The sequence below is a fragment of the Helianthus annuus genome, chromosome 11 (assembly GCF_002127325.2).
Source record: "Helianthus annuus cultivar XRQ/B chromosome 11, HanXRQr2.0-SUNRISE, whole genome shotgun sequence".
NCBI lineage: Eukaryota > Viridiplantae > Streptophyta > Magnoliopsida > Asterales > Asteraceae > Helianthus > Helianthus annuus.
In genome coordinates, this window is record NC_035443.2 from 83548779 (window position 1) to 83575855 (window position 27077).

The following is a 27077-nucleotide window of genomic DNA, read 5'->3' on the forward strand; positions in this document are numbered from 1 at the left end:
ATGGGACAGGGGATTAGTTGCCGGGTGCAAGATGAACATGGGTTTTGGGCATTTGGAGATTGTAAAGAGTCTTTTAAACAAAGACCCATCTTTAATTCATCAAACAACTGTTTATGATCGTCATTCTCCTCTTCATATAGCTGCTGCCAATGGCCAGATTAAGGTGGGTATTTCAAGATTTTTTTTAAAGTTGGAATCTTGATTCATGGTTATGTAAAGCATCTACATTTGATTGTTTCTTGGTGGGTTTTCTTCAGATTGTTTGTTTGCTTTTGAAAGATGGGTCAGTTAATCCTGATTGTTTGAATAGGCATAAACAGGTATGGTATGGTGTGTCTTGCTTTCATCTTTATGTTGGGATGATGATAGATACTCGAAAACAAGAGGCTGATTTATTGAAATAATAAGACAGTTGGCCCGATTAGAGAGGGGCTAATCTCCAATACAAAAACACTAGATAATCCAAATAAACATGACATCCCCAACTAGAATATGAATTGAAATACTTAAACGAAAAATAAAAGAGTTACTTCCTAAACTTCAGCCCCTAAATTCAGCCTTTTGACTTTGACTCTCCTAAAATTCAGCCAATCCAGATTTGAATTAGCAGGTTTGTAACAATACTTCTGGCCCGAAAAAATCGACTTGTCCTCAAGTCGAAAAGAAGGTGAAACTGGGATTGCAGTCAATAACAAATTCCCTGAAGGCCGTCAACAGTTGTTTCTTTTTCTGCTTCCACCTATGAATTGCAACTTTTTCATGATCGTTAACCCAAACCTTGTAGTCACCATCATAAGAAGAATGGACAGCCATAGGCTGATTAGTTAACGATTTCTTCTCTACGCCATCTCTTACCTTCCATCGAACACCACCTCTGATTCCATAAACACCATCGCGAATCTTTAGTTGACCACCCAAGACATGGTAGCTGATCTTCAATTGACCACCCAAGACATGGTCGTTGATCTTCAATTGACCACCCAAGACGTGCTCAAATCGATCTGCGTCGATACTATCAAGATCTTCCTCTTTGACCGGACCTGGGAGTGGTCCGTGAGGCTCATCCTCGAGTTCTTTGGTTAACTGTGTTTGTCTTGCTAGCCAAGCTTCCCTGATCGCTGCAATATCATTCTTCAGAGATAACAAGGAATCGAGTTTTTCTGAAATGATCTCCAATTGCGCAGCGATTGAATCATAAAAAATTTCGCTGCCTCCAATATGGTTGCTCCGGGTCTGCACCATCAGGTTTCCCGGCAATGGAACCATTGATAGATACTCGAAAACAAGAGGCTGATTTATTGAAATAATAAGATAGTTGGCCCGATTCGAGAGGGGCTAATCTCCAATACAAAAACACTAGATAATCCAAATAAACAAGACATCCCCAACTAGAACATGAATTGAAATACTTAAACGAAAAATAAAAGAGTTACTTCCTAAACTTCAGCCCCTAAATTCAGCCTTTTGACTTTGACTCTCCTAAAATTCAGCCAATCCAGATTTGAATTAGCAGGTTTGTAACAGATGACAATACGACGGATAATGGTAATCTTAGTCTCATATCCGCCCAATACCCGTCTGGCATAAGCCGGGTAATTACCCTCGAGTATCGGGTATACTTGTTTGTTAAAAAAAATATTTACATTTTTCTATATAAGTTTTAATATATATTTATTACATATATTAAACAAAAAATTAGAAATACATTGTTTTGTTACCAATGTAGAAAGTAAAAAAAAAATAAAAATAAATGGAAAATTGGAAGTTGGAAGTTGGTACCATTTTTTTTTTTTATGGTTCATCTTGTTGTAGACTCCCTTGATGTTGGCTGCAATGCATGGAAAGATTGCTTGTGTTGAAAGGCTCATTGAAGCTAATGCAAATGTACGTAAACTTCTTTCATTTACATTATCAAATTTTCTCCTTTGAACCCAAATTGGTGATAATTATTAATTGTTATCTGAATTGGTTAGATCTTGATGTTTGATTCACTAAATGGAAGAACATGCTTGCACTATGCTGCTTGTTATGGACATTCCGATTGTCTCGAAACCATTCTTTCGGCTGCCCGGACTTCCCATGTTGCTGCTTCTTGGTGGGTCAAATAATATTTTTGCTACATTTAATTGATGAACAACTTCTATAGTTTTTTTTATATATATATTTTTAATAATGCTAAAGTTATGTAAATCTAATTCTGGTTACAGGGGATTTTCAAGATTTGTTAATATTAAAGACGGTAAAGGGGCAACGCCTTTGCATTTGGCTTCGTGTCAAAGACGATCACAATGCGTTCATATGCTTCTAGACAGTGGGGCTCTTGTTAGTGCCTCCACTGGCGGATACAGGTACGAATTCATGGCAGCTAGACCACTTTAACCCTTATTCCCACACCTCTAAAATCTTATTCCTTGACTGCTACTATTGTCACATCCCTTAATGAGTACAACTGGCAATTTCCATTTTGCATATAATATTTTTTTATCATTTGTTACTTTTTATGTATTGTACTTTTTGGGACATCTTAGTTAGACTGCCTTCAATGCGTACTTGAAGGGGATGCATTTGATGATGTGGAGGACGCATTTGTAAATGAAGCACTGGAGTTGATAGCATTTAAGGGGGTTTGCACGTAGGGGAGTGCACACGCATGCAGGAGAGAAAAGGTAAAGGTGGGTCCTGTATTATTAATATATGTTTTATATAATTAATAAAGTGCCATTTTTGCCAAACACCCCACCCGAAATACCCACCCGAAACACCCTCCCTTAGACCAAACACCTCACCCGAAACACCCCTACCCACCCGAAATACCCACCCTTGGACCAAACACCCCACCCGAAAGTGCCTCCCACCTGAAATACCCCTACCCACCCGAAATACCCTCCCACCTGAAATACCCTCCCACCCGAAATACCCACACTTCTGGAATGGGCCTTTGGCCCAGTAGCGATCAATAAAATGTTTATTTTTATCTTTTTTTATTTTATATTATTTAAATATATTTTTACAATTATTTATTAAATATTTTTTTAAGATTACAAATTAAATGTTTTTAAAGAAAAATAGAAAAAGAAATGGTGATGTGGAAGAGAGAGGATGCATGTGGGAAGGATGGGTTGGAGTTAAAAAGAGGAGAGAGAATGCATGTGGGAAGAATGGGTTAAAAGCTGATGTGGCAGTGATGACTAGGATGCATGTAGTAAATGCAGCCTCTTGCACTGCGGACAGTCTTATGGAAAGGTAACATGTGGTCCCTTTTGGGTGATTTAATAGGTAAAAAGTAAAAACCAGCTGTCAAAAATGACAACTTTTGTAAAAAATTGTTGAAGTTATATAAACAAATATCATACATACACACACATGTATATGTTAAATTTTATACAAAAATGTCGGATGTAATGATTTCAAAATGACCCAAAAAGGACAAATGAAAAAAAATACATTTATATCTTATGGACAAATAAAAAAAATACATTTATATTTTATGCAAAAACCCGATTTAAAAACTGGGCGAATTTGATTATATATTTGTCTCAAACGGATTAACTTGGTCAAATAAGAAAATTTAGTTAAAACGGATTAACGGTTTAATAACGAGGTTTTTATAAAAGAACGGACCAAAACTGCTTTGGGTCAATTCGGCCTCACGATATCCGTTTCAACTCATAACAAAATTACCCATTTGACCCGTTTTCTAACCTGCTTGACTCATCCATTTTGTAAACTCTAGTATTTAGCGTCTTTATTTATACGTCATTCTAATCGTCATCATTTAGTACAGCTTCCCAGGTAGCACGCCACTTCATTTAGGCGCAAGAGGGGGATCAATTGATTGTATTCGAGAATTATTGACGTGGGGTGCATATCGTCTTCACAGAGATGCATCTGGGTACACTTATTTTTCAAACTATAACAATCTTTATATGCTAGTGTAGTTGATATCACTTTCTTGATTAGTGTAATGCATCAAGATTAGTTCTTGGTATCGTAAATGGACCTTTATAGTGCATCCCTACAATAAGATTTGGTATGGTCAGTCATGCTTAGGGGGGCTGCAAATGAATCGAACAAACACGACCTTATTCGTGTTCGTTTGTTAAGGAAATATATGTGTTCACGAACTGTTCAGATTTTATGTCCGTGCTCATTTGTTAAGGAAATGCACGTGTTAGAGTTTGTTTGTTAAGGAAATATATGTGTTCATGAACTGTTCACATTTTATGTCCATGCTCATTTGTTAAGGAAATGCACGTGTTAGAGTTTGTTTGTTAATTTTAGGCAACGAACGCAAACCGAAGTTCATGAACACAAATTGATGTTCATGAACACACACAAGCGTCCATGAACAGAATATATAATAATACGCTAATACTTATATAATATATTAATTGTTGGAATTTTGAAGTATTTATATAAAACTATAAACACTAATGAACTATCCAACTTGGTTTTAAAATTCGTGTAGTGATCCGATGCGTTTTGATCCCAAAATCCGATGCGTGATGCGCAATGCGTGAAGCGCGCACATTACGTATGCGAGGTATTCTTATTCAAAAATACTAAAAAATATGCATAGCTAATATTTTAACTTAACCTTTAAACACTAAAATATAATATATTCTCATCATCTAAAGTCAGATTTGTTCAATTAAAGATCTAATTTGTTCAAATACTAGTCAACTGCATAAGGCCCCACATTGGACCACATCATGTGATGCGCGCATCATGGAACCACAACACGCGATGCGATCTCATCATTGCATCATATGACGCGCGCATTATGCGTTCCTAATGGGCGCATTTTAAAACCAAACTGTCGAATACAAACGAACACCTTACTGCAACATTCACGAACATAAATGAACGAACACGTCCTCTGTTCATGTTCGTTCATTAAACTAAACAAACGAAAGTTCTTGTTTATCTTAAACGAACGATCCCGCTAAACGGTTCAAGAACTATTCGCTGAACGTTTAGTTCGTTTGCAGCCCTAGTCAAGCTAACTTTGGTAAACAAATGCAGAAGAATTCCATATATGGTTGCGTTAAAGCACAAGAACGAAGCGTGTGCGGCTTTATTAAATCCGTCGTCTGCAGAGGCTTTGGTTTGGCCATCATCAGCATTAAAATTCATGAGTGAGCTTAATGAAGATGCAAAAGCCTTGTTAGAGCAAGCTTTGATGGAAGCTAATAGGGAGAGAGAGAAAACACTACTAAACGGCGCCGGCTATTCATTACCGTCTCCATCACATTCGGATTCCGATGATAACATCTCTCAGGTAATGTTATTTATGCAGTTCTTCAGATATGTTTAGAAAAATGTTGGGTTTGAAAGGGTCAAAGTTGATGACTTTTGACTTTCAATGCATATCTTTGTTGACTTTACTCAATTTAGAAAGATGGTTGATTCTTTTTAGGAAAATTGGATTTTAATGATTTCAATTTTCAACTTTAACATATCAGCCGGCAACGGTCCCAACTAAGGAAATGTTTTATGACTGTCCCAATTTTACCTTTTTTTCCTCAGCGATCACATATGTTTGTATCAGATTGCAATAGATATCCTTTAACTTCAATATTTACAGTCACAATCCTTTATTTGTAAAAACATAACACTCTAGGTCCTTTAGCATTAATCTAGTTAAATTTTTCAGTTAAGTAATATCATGTGCACCTCCTGTGAGGGCATTTATGTCTTTCCACACCTTATTTCTTCCCCATTATAATCCCTCATTTATAACACCCACTACCACCACACCTTTGAACCACCACTATTTTCTTTCTTTCCTAGCCACCGCCACCACCACCACCTGTCACCACATCACCATCTACCATCTCCGGCAACAACCATTACCACCATTTCCGGCAACAACCATCATCACCACTGACACCCCCTTATAAACAATAGCTTTCTAGGTTGCTTTATTTATCAATCAAAGCAATAAATTAATCACTCGTAGTGCCCAATGCAAACTTCATCACTTCAAGAACCAAAATCTCAAATTATTTCATACTATTTTTGTTAAATATATGAATAATACAGAAATTCAAATTTTAAATAAGACTCAACATAGAATGCTTATAATTGTCATTAAAATCAGGTCCCAAAGACATCATGCCATCACTGGATCACCAAACGTAGCAGAATTGGTTTTTCTATTCAAAAGGGGGTGGCGACGCAACTTGTTGCCCGACTACCTGCCATTGCTTTGTAATTGTCCTTTTTCGTGTGGAATGATATTTAATCTTTTGAATAAATAAATAAATAAATAATAACAATAGATGTATCCAACGGAGTTTTATTAGCTGCTTCCAGTGATCCAAAAAAAGGAAGCAACTCAACGCTTCCGCAATGATTATACCCCTCAATTGAAGGTAAATACATGAAGCTATCGATTTAATTGCTGAAATTTCAAAGGATTTATCTCACAGAGGCAATAAAAAAACACAAGAGTATCTATAATTACATATCAATATAGATGTAGATAAGGGCTTATGAGTAGTGTCTGTTAGGAAACTTTATTTGTAAGTATTGAAGAAAATCTCAATCAACTGAATCTCTGAAGAAGATAACAGTCCTGAAGATCACAACAAGAAGAAGAAGATCAGATAGGATAACTGAAATGCAAAGTGTCTACTTCAAAGAATCACAAGTTGATCAAGAGTTGATTTGGATTATCAGAGAAGGTCAATTCTAATGGATCTGATGATATTTCTGATGAAATATCATCAGTTTCTGACGATTCTGATCATCAGACTTTCTGATGATTTGTTCACCAGAATTTCTGATGAAGTGGTTTATCAGAAATTCTGATGAAAACCCCACTTGTCTAAAAATCACAACTCTATCCTGCCACCAATGACCGAAGCATGACATTATTGGTTATCATGATTACAAATGCAACTTGAACGATGGATTCAATAAATATGTCAAATTGCTACTTTACGCAGGACTTATTGCATGAATAAACAAATGTTTATTCATGTTCACAGCCGTCTATAAATAGAAGGCTCGAGAGGCAGAAGATACTTGAGTTTGAAGCTTAGCATTCATATACAAACACCCAAACTCCACTGCTCTTCTCACCCACAGAAATCAAGATTCATTTGTATTAGATAATAATCTTACAATCACCTTGTTAAACTAATTTGTTTCAAAGTGATATAAACTTGATAATTCTGTAGGTCTTGTTTCTTGAAAGTCTGATTTCCATTTCCGCACATCTTTTTCACATATACTGAAATCACTTGCCATATTACGTAAAAAGAAGTTGTTAAGGCCATATTGGGTCCAACAATTGGTATCAGAGCAGATTGAATAAATTATTTTCAAACGATCAATCGCTCTTCTTCTTTTTTCTAAATATGGCCAGCTTTCAATCCTGGAATAATGCTTTCAATATTGGTTCTATGTCCAAACCTCCGACTCTGGTCAGAGAGGAATGCCTCCAATGGAAAATCAGGATGGTCAATTTCCTTAATTGTCATGACCGAGCTCTGTTTCAATCCATTGAAAGGGGTCCACATATACGGGTCCACATATACCAATGACTGATATACCAGCAGTTCCAGCAACTGACCAAACACCAGAAATCCCTGCCTCCCGTGCTCCCAAAAGTGAAATAAACTGGAGCGCGGAAGACAAGAAACTGGTAGCTGGGGATGAAAGAGCAAAATCAATCTTAATTATGGCCATCTCCAATGACATATTTTCACAAGTTGATGCTTGTGCATCAGCCAAGGAAATATGGGATCAGTTGGAAAATCTTTGTTAAGGAGGAGAAAGGATGAAAAGAAACAAGAGAACAAATAATGTCTCATCTTATGAAAGGTTTAAAAGTTTACCTAATGAAAAGTTAAATGACACATATCAAAGGTTCACAAAACTTTTAAACGGGCTAAAGAAATTTGGAATAACTAAATCAAATGATGAAAGAAACATAAAATTTCTTGATGCTTTGCCTAGAGAATGGAGAAGTCTCACAATGACTTTGTCCTCAACCTTAGAACTAGGAAACATGAGTCTTCATGACTTATACAGCATCTTGATCCCCAGAGAGGAAGAAATATTTGAAGAAACCATTCAAAGAGGGGGATCTTTAGCTCTTATCTCAAACCCACAAAGACAAACAATTTCCAATGATCCACAACCATCAAACAGTCAGAGTCTTGAAACTTCTGATACATCTTCAGATTTTTCAGCTTTTGCTGATGCAATAGCACTGCTCACCAAAACATTTGAGCAGAGGTTGAGGGGAGGAGGCCAGAGATACCAGAGGAGTGATAGAGGGAGGATGGAGGGTAGATCTAAAGAAGAAGTTAGATCTAAAGATAAAGGAAAGGCTGAGGTGGTGTGTTACAAGTGCAAGCAAAAAGGTCATTATGCATCTAAGTACAAGACCAAGAAGCTGAAAGATGTTGCTTACTATGAAAAGAAGCTTGAGGAAGCTAAGAAGCAACAACAACAAGTCAGCTTAATTGCTGGGACAGATACATGGCTATCTGATGACTCTTCTGATGAAGAAGAAAGAAGAAATGACTAATTTCTGTCTCATGGCACTTTCTGATGACATACCAGAAACTTCAGGACAACAGGTAAGTTTAGACAATCTTGATCTTGAACATAAACTAAATGAGCTCATGTCAGATTTTTTAAACTTGCAAGTTAAACATCAATCAGATGGTAAAAAATCTGATGAGTTGCAGAGGACCTTGAATAAAATTATTCTTGAAAATCAACTACTTATAGAACAAAGTTTAGATCAAAGAGCTAAAATTAAGTTCTATGAAAATGAAAGAAGAGATCTTTACAAGAAAATCAATGATAAAGAAATTAATGTAAGAGGTTTTCAAGAAGCAAAAGAATTCATAAATTTCATAGAGTCCACTCCAAAGAACAAAGGAGAGGGTTTGAGTTATGTGAGAACAAATAATAACAAACCCACTGTCTTTGTAAAAGCAACTCAACAGATTTCTGATAATTTTTTATCAGAATCTGATACTGACACTTGCAAATCAACATGTTCTGAATACTCCTTTGATAAACCAAATTTTGAACAAAAAAGAAGTGAATGCAATCAAGAGTTTGTAAAAACTTCAGAAACAGTTCACTCATCGTTTCAAAATTATCCCTTCATTCCATCACAAGAAGGAACATCAGAGATTTCTGATGATTCTTGTATGTGTGTTGAAATACCGAAGCTTGTTCAACACCATCTCCAAAAGAAAAAGAAAAATTCTGTTAATGGCTCAGCATATAACAGAAATTCTGATGAAAGATCATTTAGAAGAAATAATAAGGCTAAAATATCATCAGAAAGAGTACCCAAGCATGCCTGGGTACCTAAAACCCTCTAACCATTTCATTTCAAGACCATCATGTGCAGCAGATCTAGTACTGCGACTCAGGAAGCTCCAAGCAAATGACTGGGGATAGGAGCTTACTTAGAAACTTTGTCTCAAAGCTTGGTAAAATGGTGAACTTTAGAAATGAAATAAATGGAAGGATCTTAAGATAATTTGATAATTGAAGAAAGTAGCCTATGTTTAAAAGGCTTAAGGTATGATCTGCTAAATCATGGTCAAAATTGTGATAAAGTTCTTTTTGATCTGTAACTCGTTTAAATAAAAGAATCATAAGAAGAAAAAGTGCATATCTGATAAAGCACCAGAAATTCTGATAAATTATAAGAAAATCTGATACATCATCAGAAAATCTAACAAATCATCAGAAATTCTGGTAACAAATCAGAAGACTTCTTGGAACAAAATTATTGAATGATTATTTAAAAAGTTCATACATTTCATCAGCTTTATCTACAACTCAAAATTGACAAATTCATAATCTGAAATTTTGCATACTCTTAACTTTCTGTTATTATTTTTTTTATTGACAAATTCATAATCTGAAATTTTGCATACTCTTAACTTTCTGTTATTATTATTATTATTATTATTTTTTTTTTATTTTTTCTCTTTCTTTAGTTACTACAATTGAAAACATCATTTGACAGAAGTTTTTCTGGGGATTGTTAGTAGGTGTAGAGATTTTTTCTTCTTCATTAAATACACTGAAGTGACAACAGTAGGTAATCATGATATATAAACTGAAAAATAGCCGCCTAAATCATTTAATGAAGAGAGTTCTTTCTGGGTTATTCTTTATGTCACCTGATAAACAATTAAATAACCAAGATTGTGGTAGACAAGATACAGTGGGTAGATACCATTTATGGCAGTTCTTGAATTTACTATATATGTTTACCACATTAAGCAAAGCCTGTCACTTAGAGATTCACCAGAAAACTTCCTCATCTTCTTCTACATACTTTCAAACACACACACACAATGTCACGGCCCCCGACCCGGTTTGACCCGTTTCAGGAGCCGCGGGACAGAAATCCCGTGGTATTTAATTTAGGCGACAGCGGAAGTCTTTTAAAACAGGATCTTTCAATATTTAAAACTGCTCGTTTACATAATTTAGGGATAAAACCCCGGTAATTTACAATCATTTGATTTCACTGGGAAATCTTTTATTTTACAAAACATGTTTCTTTATTTTATCATGAGCCACTTTCTTAAGCTTGTAGTGCTTCACGACACTTTTCCTGGATCATAACAGATCACTTAAAACATGTTTGAAAAAGGTTTTGTCAGCGGGAAATACTGAGTGAGTTCATTCAGGTTTTTATAAAATGACCCTTAGTTATAAAATTACAGCATAAGAGCGATTACAATGGTTTATATCTTATATTTATCTGGCGCCGTGTCACAATGGTGACGATGGTCATACCACTATTAGGTCAATGAACCCAAATAGTGATGATTATCCCTAGTAGGTCAATGAACCTAACTGGGAGAAAATTAGTAATGTGCACAATACCCCACTAGCCAGTGATTCAAGATATCCACGACTTAGTCCCTGTAATTGTAACTTTAGAAAATAATTTGGAGTATTGTAAAACAGTTGATAAAAAGAGAATGACTCACAAACTGTGAGAAAAGAGAATGAACTCACATTGCAGATTTAACGAGCAGAGTATAAGCCTACTGATCAGCTTTGATTAACCTAATTTAATTCACAATACACGCAAACGGGGTTAGTAACTAATACAGCAGTTACGTCAATTCACGAGATCAAACCCTCACAACGATTAACAAAGTGCAATACTTAACAATTCAGCGGATTCACAACGAATGACAGAGTATAGCCCAATTTCGGACAGCACTCAAACATTCAAGTCGAAATCACGATGAATAACAAAGTATAAACTCAATTTGAGCAGCACTTAATCATACGTTGGATAGTTTCAATCGATCGGACGTTGAATCGTAATAGCGATCGAGTTATTACCCGGTATTGTGGCAGCGATTCGTGAATCGTGTGTGTTTATAGTATTTCGACTATATCTCAGCGTGCATTTGGAATTTTAACGTCGTGTCAGAATTCAAGTCCCAAGCCCCTCTATTTATACTGGAATTTTGAACCTCCCGCGTGTCGCGGAAGAATACGTGGCCTGTGCCGCGTATCGCCTGGGGTGACAAAGTAGGGTAGGGTAGGTTCGTGTCCAACATAGCCTTAGTGAGTCATAATTCGACGAATTTCAATTCCTACAGCAAATTATAAGGATAATCGTTGGCTAGGGTTTACCCCCCTTGAGTTTTAGGGGCCCTGATTCTGATTCTGAATGTTCTAAAAATTTTAGGGTTTATGCAGAATTACTTGGGCTTCTCAATTAGGGTTTTCTAATTGGACAATTAGCATAATAAGTATTGATTTTAGTGAGAGTTGTTACATCCTCCCCACCTTAAGAAAAATCTCGTCCTCGAGATTTACTGGAATAAATGAGGATATTTCCACTTCATTTCTGATTCCAGCTCCCAAGTGTATTCTGGTCCTCTCTTTGAATTCCACTTGACTTTGACCAATACTAGTCGTTTGGGTTTGAGAAACTTGATCTTTCTATCTTCTATTTGTAGTGGTTTCTCTACAATTTCAGCTTTTTATTTACCTCTACATCTTGAAGAGGTACTACCAAGGATTCGTCTAATAAACATTTCTTGAGATTGGATACATGAAATACCTCATGTACTCTAGCTAACCCTTCTGGTAGTTGTAAACGATAAGCAACTGGTCCTATACGTTGGATCACTGGAAATGGTCCTACGTACCTTGGACTTAGCTTTTCTTTCTTACCGAATCTAACAACTCCTTTCCAAGGAGATACTTTCAATAGCATTTTGTCTCCAACTTGAAACTCCAACGGCTTTTGTCTATTATCTGTATAATTCTTCTGGCGATCTCTAGCTGTCTTCAGCCTTTCCTTCGTGATACTGAATATCACAGTCGTAGTCACTTAGGATTTTTATCCATCTCCTTTGCCTTATGTTTAATTCTTTTTGCTCAAATATATCTTAAATTCTTATGACCCGTATAGACAGTAAACTTACTTCCATACAGATAATGTCTCCAAATCTTAAGGGCAAAAATTTATGGTTCCTAATTCTAAGTTATGAGTGGTATAGCTTTCTTCGTGCTTTTTCAATTGTCTTGATGCATACACAATTACCTTTTTGCGTTGCATTAACACACATCCAAATCCTAGCTTTGATGCATTACCATATACTTTAAAATCTTCTGTTCCTTCTGGTAAGGCTAGGATTGGGGCATTTGTTAATTTATGCTTTAAGATCCTAAAGGCTTCTTCTTGTTAAGGTCCTCATTCAAACTTAACTGTTTTACATGTTAGCTTATTTAATGATATAACTATCTTGGAAAAATCCTTAATAAACCATCTATAGTATCTGGCTAAACCTACAAAACTCCTAATTTCCATTGCGGATTGAGGAACCTTTCATTTGGTAATTGCTGCTATCTTATCAGGATCTACGTGAATACCTTCACGATTCACCATATGACCTAGAAATTGTACTTCTGGCAGCCAAAATTCACACTTCGAGACTTTGGCGAAAAGCTTCTCTTAAGAGTGCATGCAAGTGCTGATAATGTTTTTCCCGACTTTTGGAATAAATAAGTATATCGTCGATGAAGATAATTACAAATTTATCCAAATATGGTTTACAGATCCTATTTATCTTGTCCATGAATGCTGCAAGTGCATTCGTTAATCCGAAGGGTATGACTGTAAACTTGTAATGACCATACCTAGTTCTGAAAGCAGTTTTAGGTATGTCTTCCACTTGCTTTCAATTGATGATATCCGGAACGTAGGTATATCTTAGAAAAATATCTAGCTCCTTGAAATTGATCGAAAAGATCATCAATCCTAGGTAATGGATATCGATTCTTAATTGTAACCTTATTCAATTCTCTATAATTAATATACATTCTTATCGGACCAGCCTTTTTCTTTAATAAACAACACTGGTGCCCCCTCCCACGGGGATAAACTAGGTTGTATGAAACCTTTACTTAATAATTCATCTAATTGATTTTTCAGTTTTTATATTTCTGTGGGTGTTAACCGATAAGGTGCCTTAGCTATTGGTATAGTTTCTGGAATTAGATGAATCCTAAATTCTACCTTCCTATCTGGTGGTAATCCCGGTAATTCTTCTGCGAATACATCTGAGTATTCTGAAACTACAGAAATTCCCTTAAATTCTTTATCTTTGGTATTAATGATTACTGGAATCATTTATACTATTTCTTGCTTTTGTTCATAATTAGCAACTTTCATTTCTGATATAAACTTTATGGGTTTACATGGCTTATCTCCTGTAATCATTATTACTTCTCCAGTGGGTGCACAAATTTCTATGGAATTCTTATCACAGATAATTTAAGCATGGTTGTTTACTAACCAATCCATTCTTAACACATCACTAATTTCATAGATAATGGGGTTGCAGAAATTTATGACTTAAAAGTTCTATTTCTATGTTTTGTAGAACCTTATTTATTTTAACTGAATCCCCATCTGCCGTTTCTACTGTAGAAATTTGCCTAATGCTGGTTAAAAGTAAGTTAAGAGTTTGGAAGGATGAAATATTTATAAAACTTTGGTTTGCACCAGAGTCAAATAATATTTTTGTGTAAACGTTGTGAACTAAGAACGTACCGGCTATCACATCTGGAATGAGCTCTGCTTCCTGAGCAGTCAGTTGGAAGGCTCTTCCATTCCTTTTTGCTTCTTCTGCAGGTTTGGCTTTATTGTTAGATAGTTTGTTCAGTTTTGGAAAATCTGGCCTAAGATGTCCAGCTTCTCCACAGTTATAGCAGACTGAAAATCTCTTCCTCCTGCAGTCTTCTTCTTGATGCCCCGGAATTTTGCAAAAATTGCAATATCCTTTGCATCTTCCAAAATGCTTTCTTTTGCAAGAATTGCAAAATGGGCTAGTGGAAGATTGCCCATTCCCTCCTTTCTTGAAATTGTTATGGTTACCCGGACGGAATCCTTGGGTAATCTTTTGGGCTACTTCCTTCCTTCTATTTTCTTCTCTTGTCCGTACTAGTTCGTCAGTCAGAGTATTGGCTAAATCTACTGCATCATCAATCGTGTGAGGTTTTGCAGCCTTGACGATATTACGGATTTCAGCAATCAATCCCCAAATATAACGAGAAATAAGTACCGGCTCTGGCGAAGCCAGTGTTGGTACTACTCGAGCATACTCGAAAAATGTCGAAGTATACCTTCGGCAATCTACATCCACCATCCGGTGGGTTAGAAACTTATTTGTCATTTGTTCCTTTTCATATTCGGGACATAATTTACTTTCTACAAAGCTCTTAAATTCTTCCCAGTTCATAGCATACGCCATCCTTCTTCCTTTTGCTTGTAACACCGTATTCCACCATTCTAGCGCCCCTTCTTTGAAAAGGTTTGACGTGTACATGACCTGATCATCCTGAGCACATTTACTTATGGCAATTACTGCCTCAGTTTTCTCTAACCAACGTAGTGCCGCAGTCGCTCCTTCATTGCCTGCAAACTCAATGGGTTTACAAGCAAGAAATTCTTTGTAAGTGCAACCAGGCGTTGCAGCTTTCATTTTCTTAGGGGGAGGAGCTTTCCGTGGTTCATTCTCATGATTAGTATGATTATTGCCTCCGTTTACGCTATTACTGAAGTTATCTTCAGAAATACGTTTGCTAGGAACGATTTGTTGCGGTTCTATTGGATTTTTAACAGCAGCAATGATTGTTGGAATAGCGTTAGCTATCCCTTGAGCAACTATTGCTGGAATAGCGTTGGCTATCCCTTGAGCAACGATATTTTCTATATCCTGCCTAGTCATATATTGATCCCCCGGTTGTTGCTCAGATTGATTAACCTCATTAACTGGTTCATTATTAGCATTTTCCATCTGATAATATATTTATTAGTATTAATAATAACAATTATACATATACATAAAATAATTATATTAATTTCACAATACATATATAGCCAAACTTATTGATTTCTTGATTTCCATTTATATTTAATAGTATGCATCAATACACACCATTATCTTACAAAATTTTATTTTAGGTTATTTTACAGCCTAATTTTGACTATTACTATTATATAACCACAGTTCCATAACTCCTCTATCCTTTGTCAAATGATATTCTAGTAATGGTGTTCCCTCTCATCGTATTTCCAGGAGATCTGTCCCCCAATCTCTTGGATCCTATTCCCAGTATCCATTTGTTCTTTGCCAAATTGGCGGAGTTCAGCCATATTCTCGTTACTCATTGGTGGATTTGGTAAAGGTTCTGGATTGAACTGAGGAAAAAGCTTATAGGGATTGTTTTGGAACTGTATTTCATTAGTTAACCATTCATCTATTTGAGAGTGGATTGAAGGGTTTGGAATGGCTGGTTCTAAGTTCATTGGTAGTTGTGTTTCAAGAAAGTGAATAAAAGCATTTTTATTAACAGGCTTAATAGTATTATAGCTTGCCAATATAAAATCTAGCTCTTCCTGAGATGGTAACCTTTCAATTTGCCTAGAACTTTCCCCAATTTCCATTTTCTTAGGCTTGGGTTTCTCGAGAGGTAAAGCATTGAATTCTATAGGTTCTTCTACGTCTGGTATATACCCATTGAAATCTCTAGAAACCTCTATTTTTACTGGGTAGAGATTTAATCTCTAAAGGGCGTCAGACAAGTCACTCATGCTGTTTTGCAAAATACACACAATTACTAAGTTAAAATTTATAACAAAATTTTATAGAAAAACTTTTAAATATTATTTCATACTGGGTAACTACCAAAACAACGGAAATTTAAAACACACTAGGTTTTATTTGTAAATTTATTTATTTACTGAATAAGATTTCTAGACTGTAGATAATGAAGGTGCTAAAACTTGGGTCAGATTTGTGTTAATCGCTACATTGGCTAGCATATAAAGATCTGCCCATACTGTACACAATTAGTCAGATAATAAAACACATAATCACAAAATAGCAATTAGAAATTCCTAAGTATTTCTTAATTACTTTAATAGGCTAAAATCAATAGTAAGCTTAAATCAGTGGCTCTGATACCACTTTTTTCTGTCACGGCCCCCGACCCGGTTTGACCCGTTTCAGGAGCCGCGGGACAGAAATCCCGTGGTATTTAATTTAGGCGACAACGGAAGTCTTTTAAAACAGGATCTTTCAATATTTAAAACTGCCCGTTTACATAATTTAGGGATAAAACCCCGGTAATTTACAATCATTTGATTTCACTGGGAAATCTTTTATTTTACAAAACATGTTTCTTTATTTTATCATGAGCCACTTTCTTAAGCTTGTAGTGCTTCACGGCACTTTTCCTGGATCATAACAGATCACCTGAAACATGTTTGAAAAATGTTTTGTCAGCGGGAAATACTGAGTGAGTTCATTCAGGTTTTTATAAAATGACCCTTAGTTATAAAATTACAGCATAAGAGCGATTACAATGGTTTATATCTTATATTTATCTGGCGCCGTGTCACAATGGTGACATGTCACAATGGTGACGATGGTCATACCACTATTAGGTCAATGAACCCAAATAGTGATGATTATCCCTAGTAGGTCAATGAACCTAACTGGGAGAAAATTAGTAATGTGCACAATACCCCACTAGCCAGTGATTCAAGATATCCACGACTTAGTCCCTGTGATTATAACTTTTGAAAATAATTTGGAGTATTGTAAGACAGTTGATAAAAAGAGAATGACTCACAAACTGTGAGAAAAGAGAATGGACTCACATTGCAGATTTAACGAGCAGAGTATAAGCCTACTGATTAGCTTTGATTAACCTAATTTAATTCACAATACACGCAAACAGGGTTAGTAACTAATACAGCAGTTACGTCAATTCACGAGATCAAACCCTCACAACGATTAACAAAGTGCAATACTTAACAATTCAGCGGATTCACAACGAATGACAGAGTATAGCCCGATTTCGGACAGCACTCAAACATTCAAGTCGAAATCACGATAAATAACAAAGTATAAACTCAATTTGAGCAGCACTTAATCATACGTTGGATAGTTTCAATCGATCGGACGTTGAATCGTAATAGCGATCGAGTTATTACCCGATATTGTGGCAGCGATTCGTGAATCGTGTGTGTTTATAGTATTTCGACTATGTCTCAGTGTGCATTTGGAATTTTAACGTCGTGTCAGAATTCACGTCCCAAGCCCTTCTATTTATACTGGAATTTTGAACCTCCCGCGTGTCGCGGAAGAATACGTGGCCTGTGCCGCGTATCGCATGTGGTGACAAAGTAGGGTAGGGTAGGTTCGTGTCCAACATAGCCTTAGTGAGTCATAATTCGACGAATTTCAATTCCTACAGCAAATTATAAGGATAATCGTTGGCTAGGGTTTACCCCCCTTGAGTTTTAGGGGCCCTGATTCTGATTCTGAATGTTCTAAAAATTTTAGGGTTTATGCAGAATTACTTGGGCTTCTCAATTAGGGTTTTCTTATTGGACAATTAGCATAATAAGTATTGATTTTAGTGAGAGTTGTTACACACAACATGCTTAAAATTAGAGCTGATCGATTTCCACTTACTCAACATCCATACCACAACCTCAAACTCAGAACCAGCTTTGAGGGTCCTCTCTGGGATGGGTGTCAAACGGTGGTAAACATGCTACTGGCAAGCAACATAGGATATGCTCTCACTGCCAACATAACGATATTCCCTGAAATCCTTCAAACCTTTTGGCAAAACGCAACTTTGTCAGAAAGTCAGGATAGAGAGAGAATATATATTGAAAGTGAGGTGCTCAATCAAAGAATCCGAATAACTGAAAGTAACATCAGAATGGCTCTTCAACTAAATGATGAGAACAATGTACTGATGTTCTCATACCCTGAGATTCAAGAAACATTGGAGAATATGGGGTACAATCCTGAAAATGATCCCAGAGCAATCAACAAAAATGGCTTCATCAAGCCATGGCAGTTTCTGATCACTCAACTAGGTGCATGCTTTTCAAAGAAAGCCATAAATCATCATGAAGCATCTAATAAGTTGTTAGAAATTTGTCGAGCCATCACATTGAAAATTGCTTACAACTTCTCTTATTATTTAATGAGAGACTTTGCAAGCAACATGTGGTCAAGCAAGCCATTTTTGATGTATCCTCGTTTTCTGATGAAATAATCACAAGCCAACTGGGCTTTGGTGGTATACCTGCTGGTTATCAAAGAGCAGAGTTGTATCTTCAAAAGAATGCAAGCATCAGTTTACTCAGACCAACAAATAAAAATTCTGGTTTGGTAACTGAACTTTGGGTACTTCTTGAGATAGAATATGGAGATGGAATAGATATTGATTAGAACTCTCCATGATTGGACCTTATGTGTGTAGATAGATTGTATGATAAATATATTTATATAATATGCTGGTTGTTTTGCTTTAAATTGATTCTTGTGTTATTTTGCTAATAGGGAAATGGATATGATCGTCAGAAATTTTAACTCAAAATTCTAATTTTTTGATAACCAAAAACAAAATCTGGTAAAACAATCTAATTTTCTGTTAAAACAAGGAAATATCAGAAAAAGACCAAGAGACAAGAATGATACCAGAAAAACCAGTGTAAGTCTTCTAATTCTATCTCATTCCCTCTCATCTTAAAAAAAGGGTATTCACTCAATACCAAAAGTGATGAAGTGTTGCTTTAAAATCTGGTAAAAACGGTCACAAATTTAGGGGGAAAAACACATCAAATTCTGTTGACTTCTGTTGACTTTTATTGACCTTATCAAAAGGGGTCAAACAAAAGTCAGAACAAAGGAAATACATACTTGTTAACAGAAATTGTTGAACGTCTGATGATATGGAACTTTGACTTACAAGGAAAGAAAAGATGAAGATGAAGAAAGTTAATTGGACCTCTTCAAAAGAGTAGGGTCCACAAAAATAGAAAAGTGTCATACAACCGATAATTGTCTCCATCTGAACTCAGATGAAGTACTTCAGTGAAACTGCAAATTAAAAGAACAAGTTGAAAGGGCACAACCACGATTACACGATTAATCATCATTAAAGTCTTAAAGTCTTGATACCCACGATCCAACGGTTATATCATGAACCAAAAACCGACATCCCATGATCAAACGGTAATAAAGACAATTAATGATCCTTTAACCGCCACTACATGACACGTTCCATATCCTCTCAACTCCATAAACCCACTACTCTCTGCTAAAACCCTTCACTATATAACTCTCACTTAGCAGAAAATTCAAAAATCATACCTTTCTCTCAAATTCCAAACCAAAGCTAACTTTGTTCCTCACTCAAGAACTCCCTAAATTCCAAACCCTAATTCACAAACTTCAAGAATGGCCGAAGTAAACCTCAACATCGATGTATCTTTTATTGAAGACACTGAATTTCTGCCAATGAAAGAAAACAATTTGCTAATAAATACAGAGCATTCAGAATATGATGTGAGATGTCAACTTCTGATAGAGTATCTCATGAACTGTCCAATTTCAGGAGCTCTAACAAAAGAGAGAGAAGTACCAGAAAAGCTACTACAACAATCTGTTCACACCTTTGATGAAGTTGAAGAAAACCAAATCTCTGCTCATGTATGGGAAAATGTTTCTGTAACATTAACTCCTGCAAGGTTAAGAGAATGGCTCGAACTACCTGTTCTTGATAACTATGTTGAAGCACCAAGCAGAAAAGAGCTATTAAGTTTTATCATTGGGCTTGGTTACAAAAACAAGAATATCAACAAAATTGGTTCAATTAGAAGAAATGAAATGCCAGCCATATGGCAAGTGATGATATAACTATTAAAAAAATGTCTCACCTCAAAAATCGAAGGAACTGATCAGATCAATCAAGTTGTTCTAACAATCATGTATGGACTCATAACTGGGTTCAAAATTGATTATGGGTTAGAAATTTTCAACCTGATCAAGAGGTCAATCATCACCAAAAATGGAAAAATAATCTCACATCTGCCATATCCGAGGTTAATTTCTGTTTTCATTTCTGAAACCTTTGCTGCAAGAGGAATAGAAATTCCAATTTTGGAGAATCTGTGGAGATCAAACACAATGAAGGCCTGGAGTTCTAATCATGGATGGGAATCTGACAAAGATATCCCTGAATTACCAGAAAGCATGCTATGTTTCATTACACCAGATTCACAATTCAGAATACAGCATGAGGCACTTCTAACCAAATCAGACTCCATAACAGAAAGAGCCAGCAGAGAAGTTTTCAAATGCTCTTCATCACTGGAAGGAGATGAAGAACAGAAGTCAAGATCATCAAAAGAGGCAGGAGGAGAAGGAATTCTGATGATTACCAACTTACCAGATGATGCTGAAAACGATCAAATTCATGAAGGAAGAATTCATCCAGATTTTGATATGCTACAAGAGACAGCACAAGAACATTATGCAGAATCACATATTGCTGGAAGAATTCATGAAGATGCTGGAGATCATTATGAAGAAGCTCAAGTTGATGGCACTGAAATTGAAGCAACTGAAGTAATACATCATGATGAATCCCATATCGCTGGTACATCTCTCTCAAGAACTGTTTTAGTTGACACTCACTCAAAACAAACAAACTCAGAAAGTTCAGTAAATATTTCTTACAACTTAGAAAATGAAAAAACTGATGTTGATAAAGAGGTTACTAGTGCTTTTAATCTCAACTCTGAATTAGAAAATGAGGAGGAGAATGAGGTCTCAACAGATAGAGATCAGGAAACTGATCAAGGAAATCTGGAAAAAGGTAATATGTTTACCTTAAAAACTTATGGAGAATCACATATTGATGTGATTCAAGGATATAAGGAAATCCAAGAGTATGTCACTCACCATTGGTGGAGATGATACTGGTAAACTTAAGGTTGCACCAAATACTGTTAAAGCCAAAAGTGACCCTATCATTTCCAAAACAGCAGCAAATGTGTTTGCAGCTGGAATGTTAGCAGGAACATCTGTTGTTCCAAATATCCCTGAAAAACCCATGAATCAAGAAAATCTGGAAACTATGTTGGAGAATGTTTACAAAATCTGCAAAAGAAATCCAGTAGAAGAAAAACCTGACATGCTGCTGTCAGAAATGCAAGGTCAAAGGGCTAAGATGAAGACTTTGTCAGAATCAGTGGAAGCAATAAAGAAACAAACTGATGATAACACTGAAGCACTAAAGTCTCTTCAGAAGATGAAAGAAAAGGCACCAGAACTCAACATATCTGCATCAGAAATCCAAATGATTCTCACAGAAATAGAAAAGATCAAAGCACAAGTTGTAAATGTGATGGAGTCAAGGCAGTCAAGCAGTGGAAACAGAGTTTTGGAAGAAGTTACCATTCTAAGGGCAAGTAATAACAGTATCACAGATGCCCTTGAGAAGCTGTCAAAAGAATGGGCTGAAAGTCAGATGAAAGCTCAAGCTGAATTCAACCAAGTTCAGAAAAACATGGTCAGCAACTCAAAACTGGCAAGAGAAGCACAACAACTAATGGAGAAGATGCAATACAATATTGCAAGATTAGCCAAAGTGGATCCTCAAGAACTCATGAAAGAAATTCCTGCTGAAAGCTCACATCAGGAAGCTCCAAAGTCAACTCCTCAACAATCATCAACCACACCAATCACCAAAGCTGAAACCACAATGATGGGTCCACCTCCAAACATCCCAAAAGATGAAATCCTGAAAAGATTAGCAGCTGCAAAACATCAAGTTATTACAAATTTGAAATTGCTAGCTGCTGTTCCAAATCCAACAGTATCTGATGACTCAGCACTAAGCAAGTATATGAATATACAAACGATGAAGGAATGGGAACAAGAAGTTGATTCAGTGGCGAAGTCAAAGATTGTTTAAAGAAAAATCTCTAAAACCAAGTCTGTCATGGTTAAAGAAATTGCCAGGGATGTAATGACATTTCCTGAATACAATCTGGTGAGTTATTATCTGACAAAGGAAGATGAAATGCCAAGATCACTATCTCCTATCAGACTGGCTTTAAGAGAAGAAAGAATGAAAGGAGGGTCAGCTAGCATTCATAAGCATAATGAGAATCCGGTAAGGAGAATTTTAAAGGTGGATGAAGTGAAATCTGCAACTGATGATATAGGAGGAACTTATGTGCAAAACAGATACACACTTCAAAGAGAAAATGGGTATGAACAGAAGGTGACTGATGAAGAATTAGCTGACCAGTTGCATCCTTTGGACATTTTGTTCATGAAGGATCACTATGAAAAGGAAAAGAAAAATAACCAAGAGGTCAGAAAGGCATTAAATGGCATATCAAAGGCTGGAATATTGCTATTTGAAAGAATGGCTTTTTCAGACTTTGATCTATGTATCAATTATGAACATGTGCACAACAAAAAGGTGTACTTTAGATCACCAAAGACAAAAGTTCCCTCAGAAATATTGGATGATGCAAGATCTGGAGACATCATTATCCAGACAAACAAAGATGTAAAACAAGAATATGGTGTAATCTTCAGAGACTATGATAATAACAAAGCTTTGTTCAGAAGTGTTGACATCTGTAAGTACTCAAATCAAACTCTGAGGTATATCTTGAAAACCATGAACAAAAGACAAGAACATCTTCAGAAGATAGAAAAGAACTTGGAGGGGAGCAGAAAAGAAATTGAGCAAATGATTGAAGAATGGATCCAAGCAAGAGAATGGTACAAAGACATGTATGTTAGCTGCAACAAGCATATCTCCTACAAAAAGAAGATAAAGAAAGGAGATGTGCATAAGAGAGTGAAGCTGAATTAAAACTTGTTTATTTTCTTTTCATCTTTTATGTAATTTGTTTTTCAAAACTTTAGCAACTGGTTTAAATTTGCAAGTATTAAGTTTCCACTGTTTGGAAATTTTATATTCATGAGGTAGTTCATTTTCTTACAATACTTAGGGGGGAAACTGTTAGGAAACTTTATTTGTAAGTATCAACTGGATCTCTGAAGAAGATAACAGTCCTGAAGATCACATCAAGAAGAAGAAGATCAGATAGGACAACTGAAATGCAAAGTATCTACTTCAAAGAATCACAAGTTGATCAAGAGTTTATTTGGATTATCAGAGAAGGTCAATTCTGATGGATCTGATGATATTTCTGATGAAATATCATCAGTTTCTGACGATTTTGATCATCAGACTTTCTGATGACTTGTTCCCAGAATTTCTGATGAAATGCTTTATCAGAAATTCTGATGAAAGCCCCACTTGTCTAAAAATCACAACTCTATCCTGCCACCAATGACCGAAGCATGACATTATTGGTTATCATGATTACAAATGCAACTTGAACGATGGATTCAATGAATATGTCAAATTGCTACTTTACGCAGGACTTATTGCATGAATAAACAAATGTTTATTCATGTCCACAGCCGTCTATAAATAGAAGGCTCGAGAGGCAGAAGATACTTGAGTTTGAAGCTTAGCATTCATATACAAACACCCAAACTCCACTACTCTTCTCACCCATAGAAATCAAGATTCATTTGTATTAGATAATAATCTTACAATCACCTTGTTAAACTAATTTGTTTCAAAGTGATATAAACTTGATAATTCTGTAGGTCTTGTTTCTTGAAAGTCTGATTTCCATTTCCGCACATCTTTTTCACATATACTGAAATCACTTGCCATATTACGTAAAAAGAAGTTGTTAAGGCCATACTGGGTCCAACAGTGTCTGATAGGTGAGTCTGTGATTATGGAGGTAGGCGTTGTAGCTTTGATTTATATCGTAGTTTTATTAATTTGGGGATTAGGGTTTTTGTGTTGAACAGAGCCCAAATCTGCATTATTTGATGCACAACACAGCCTAGAGTGTAACTGATTTGTTTAGTGAGAGAAAGTTTAGAGAGAGAGTTTTATTTGAGAGTAGAAACTGGAAATGGTGAACTGAAAATTTTTGGTTTTATTTATTAAGAAATTTTAAATAAAAACATGAAATGACAAAAATACTATTAAGGGAAGAGACTTAACTGAAAATTTTAATTAGGATAATGCTAAAGGACCTAGAGTGTAATGGTCTTTATAAATAAAGGATTGTGTCTGTAATTATTAAAGTTAAAGGGTATCCATTGCAATCCGATACAAACATTAATTTACCCCTAACTAAAAGTTAACTCAGTTTGTTTTTTTGCTGATGTGGACTACTTAAGCTAAAAGGGTGTGGGGGTCATGGGTTGGGTCATCAATCGTCACGTAGGACCATTAATGGATTGCTACACCACCCGTTGCCTCATCTACCATGGTTTGCATGGATTAAACCATGGCATCCATGGGTCTCCTTTCCTTTTTTAATATTTCATTTTCCTATTCACAAAAATAAATTAAAATAAGAGAATAGTGGTTTGGGTCATGACCACACTCTTAGGGTAGTGGTTTTGGATGATGGATTAGAAGTGGGTGGCATGACGTTGATGTGGAGGGTTATTGTGACCATGAGGATGATGACCACACCCTGTAGCCATATGTGTCAAAAAGTAAACAATTTGCTAACATGGATTGCTTATGTGGTAAATAAGCAGAGGCGTCTCCGAGAATTCACGTACCTTGTTCGAGCTTGAAAAAATATGCCCTTCCGTAGAGTGGCGAAGCTTGAGATTTCTGACCGGGGGTCGAAAACGTATATACCTAATAAAATTATAAAACCGAGGGTTCGGAAACGTATATACCTAAAAAATTCTATAACAAAACTACATAGCGGACACTGCTGTAATGTTTTATTATTATTTAAAAATAATAATCAAATTAGTATTGGTCTAAATAAACCTAATGCCAAGTGAACTAAATTCAAAATCATAAAAAATAAAAAATAATAATCAAATTGTATTGGGTTCAAGAAACCTAATGCCAAGTGGACTAAATTCTAAACCATAAAAAGTAATGTGTAAATGGGCCTATATTGGAATTGTTATGTTTTTACTATTTAAAAAAAAATAACATATACATATTGGATTTTTTAAAAATCGCGTGCCCCTGGAAATCACGGGTCTTGTGCGGAGGTCCTCCCCGCACACCTTCAAAGCCGACACTGTAAATAGTCAAAGTTTTGATGACGTGGACAACTCATGAGACAAAGTTTTGATGATGTGGATTGCTTGTGTAGTAGTCTAAGTCAGCAAAAACTAATGGTGAATTAGCCTGTAATAATCCCACCTAGACCTTATTGACCATTAATAATCCCACCTCAGAATATTCCCCCCACCAGTCCCACCTTTCACCTATTTTTCCTACAATGGTCCCCTGTTAAAAAAACTTAACGGAGTTAAGCTTTTTTCCAAATTACAAACAGATTTTTTAGGGCTTTTGATCAGAACGACGATACGAGTCCATTGATGTAAAACTTACCTCGAAACGGTGCTCCAAATGACTTGATTTTGGTTAAATGGAAATTTAAACACCCGAATTGAAGCGGCGTTTTCATCGTTTGGAGCACCGTTTCGAGGCAAGTTTTACATCAATGGACTCGTATCGTCGTTTTAATCTAAAGCCCTAAAAAATCTTTTTGTAATTTGGAAAAAAGCGTAACTCCGTTAAATTTTTTTAACGGTGGACCATTGTAGGAAAAATAGGTGAAAGGTGGGACTGGTGGAAGGAATATTCTGAAGTGGGATTATTAATGGCCAATAAGGTCAAGGTAGGATTGTTACAGGCCAATTTCCCAAAACTAATTGGGTTAACTTTTAGTTAATATAAGATCGCTAAGGGAAAATATGTTAAAAGTTGGGACTATTAGAAAAAAATTTCTTAGCTGGACTGTTGCCAGCAAACATTCAAAGTTGGGATTATTTTATTTTATTTTATTCTATTTATTTATTTATTAATTTTTGTTTCTTGGTGGTATTTTCCAGTTTAATCATGGGTTCTGATTAAACAATAAAAAGTTTTTTAATTTACCATCATTTTGGTGTATCTTGGTGACATCCAAATATGATCATGGGTTTATGGCTATTTGCTCAAACAAGAAGAAAAAAATATACAATCTAGTTGAATTTTGGTGTTTCTTTGTAGCATTATCAAAATGTAATCATGGGTATATGTTTGCAGGTAAGCGAAACGGAGTTATGTTGTATATGTTTCGACCAAGTTTGCACAATTGAGGTCCAAGATTGCGGTCATCAAATGTGTGCTCAATGCACCCTAGCCTTATGTTGCCACAACAAACCCGACCCAACAATCGCATCACTTACCGCACCCGTCTGCCCATTTTACCGAAGCAGCATTGCCCGATTGGTGGTTGCAGAAGTCAAAGTCGACAATTTTGATCATGATCTTGACCTTTATTCCTCTTGTAAACCGCCAAAGTTGAGAAAAGCTAGAAACTTTAGTGAGGGAAGCAGCAGTTTCAAGGGTCTTTCGGGTGTACCATCGTTTGGTAAAATGGTGGGTCGGGGCTCTGGGAGGGTATCCGTGGACAGCGAATGCATCGACAAACCGTGAAATAGTAAAGATTAAGACACTTTGACACATTGTAAGCAAAGATTGGCTGAAGAAAGTCTGAAGAATCCCATTTGGGTATTTGTGAACAAATGTCTTATTTTTGCTCTTTAATGAAGATCTCAGAAGGAATAAGCAAAGTCAAATGTGAT

At 36.0% G+C, this 27077-nt stretch overlaps 1 pseudogene; it reads left to right on the forward strand.

Annotated features, from left to right (window-relative positions):
* LOC110905866 lies at positions 1–27077 on the forward strand (annotated as a pseudogene).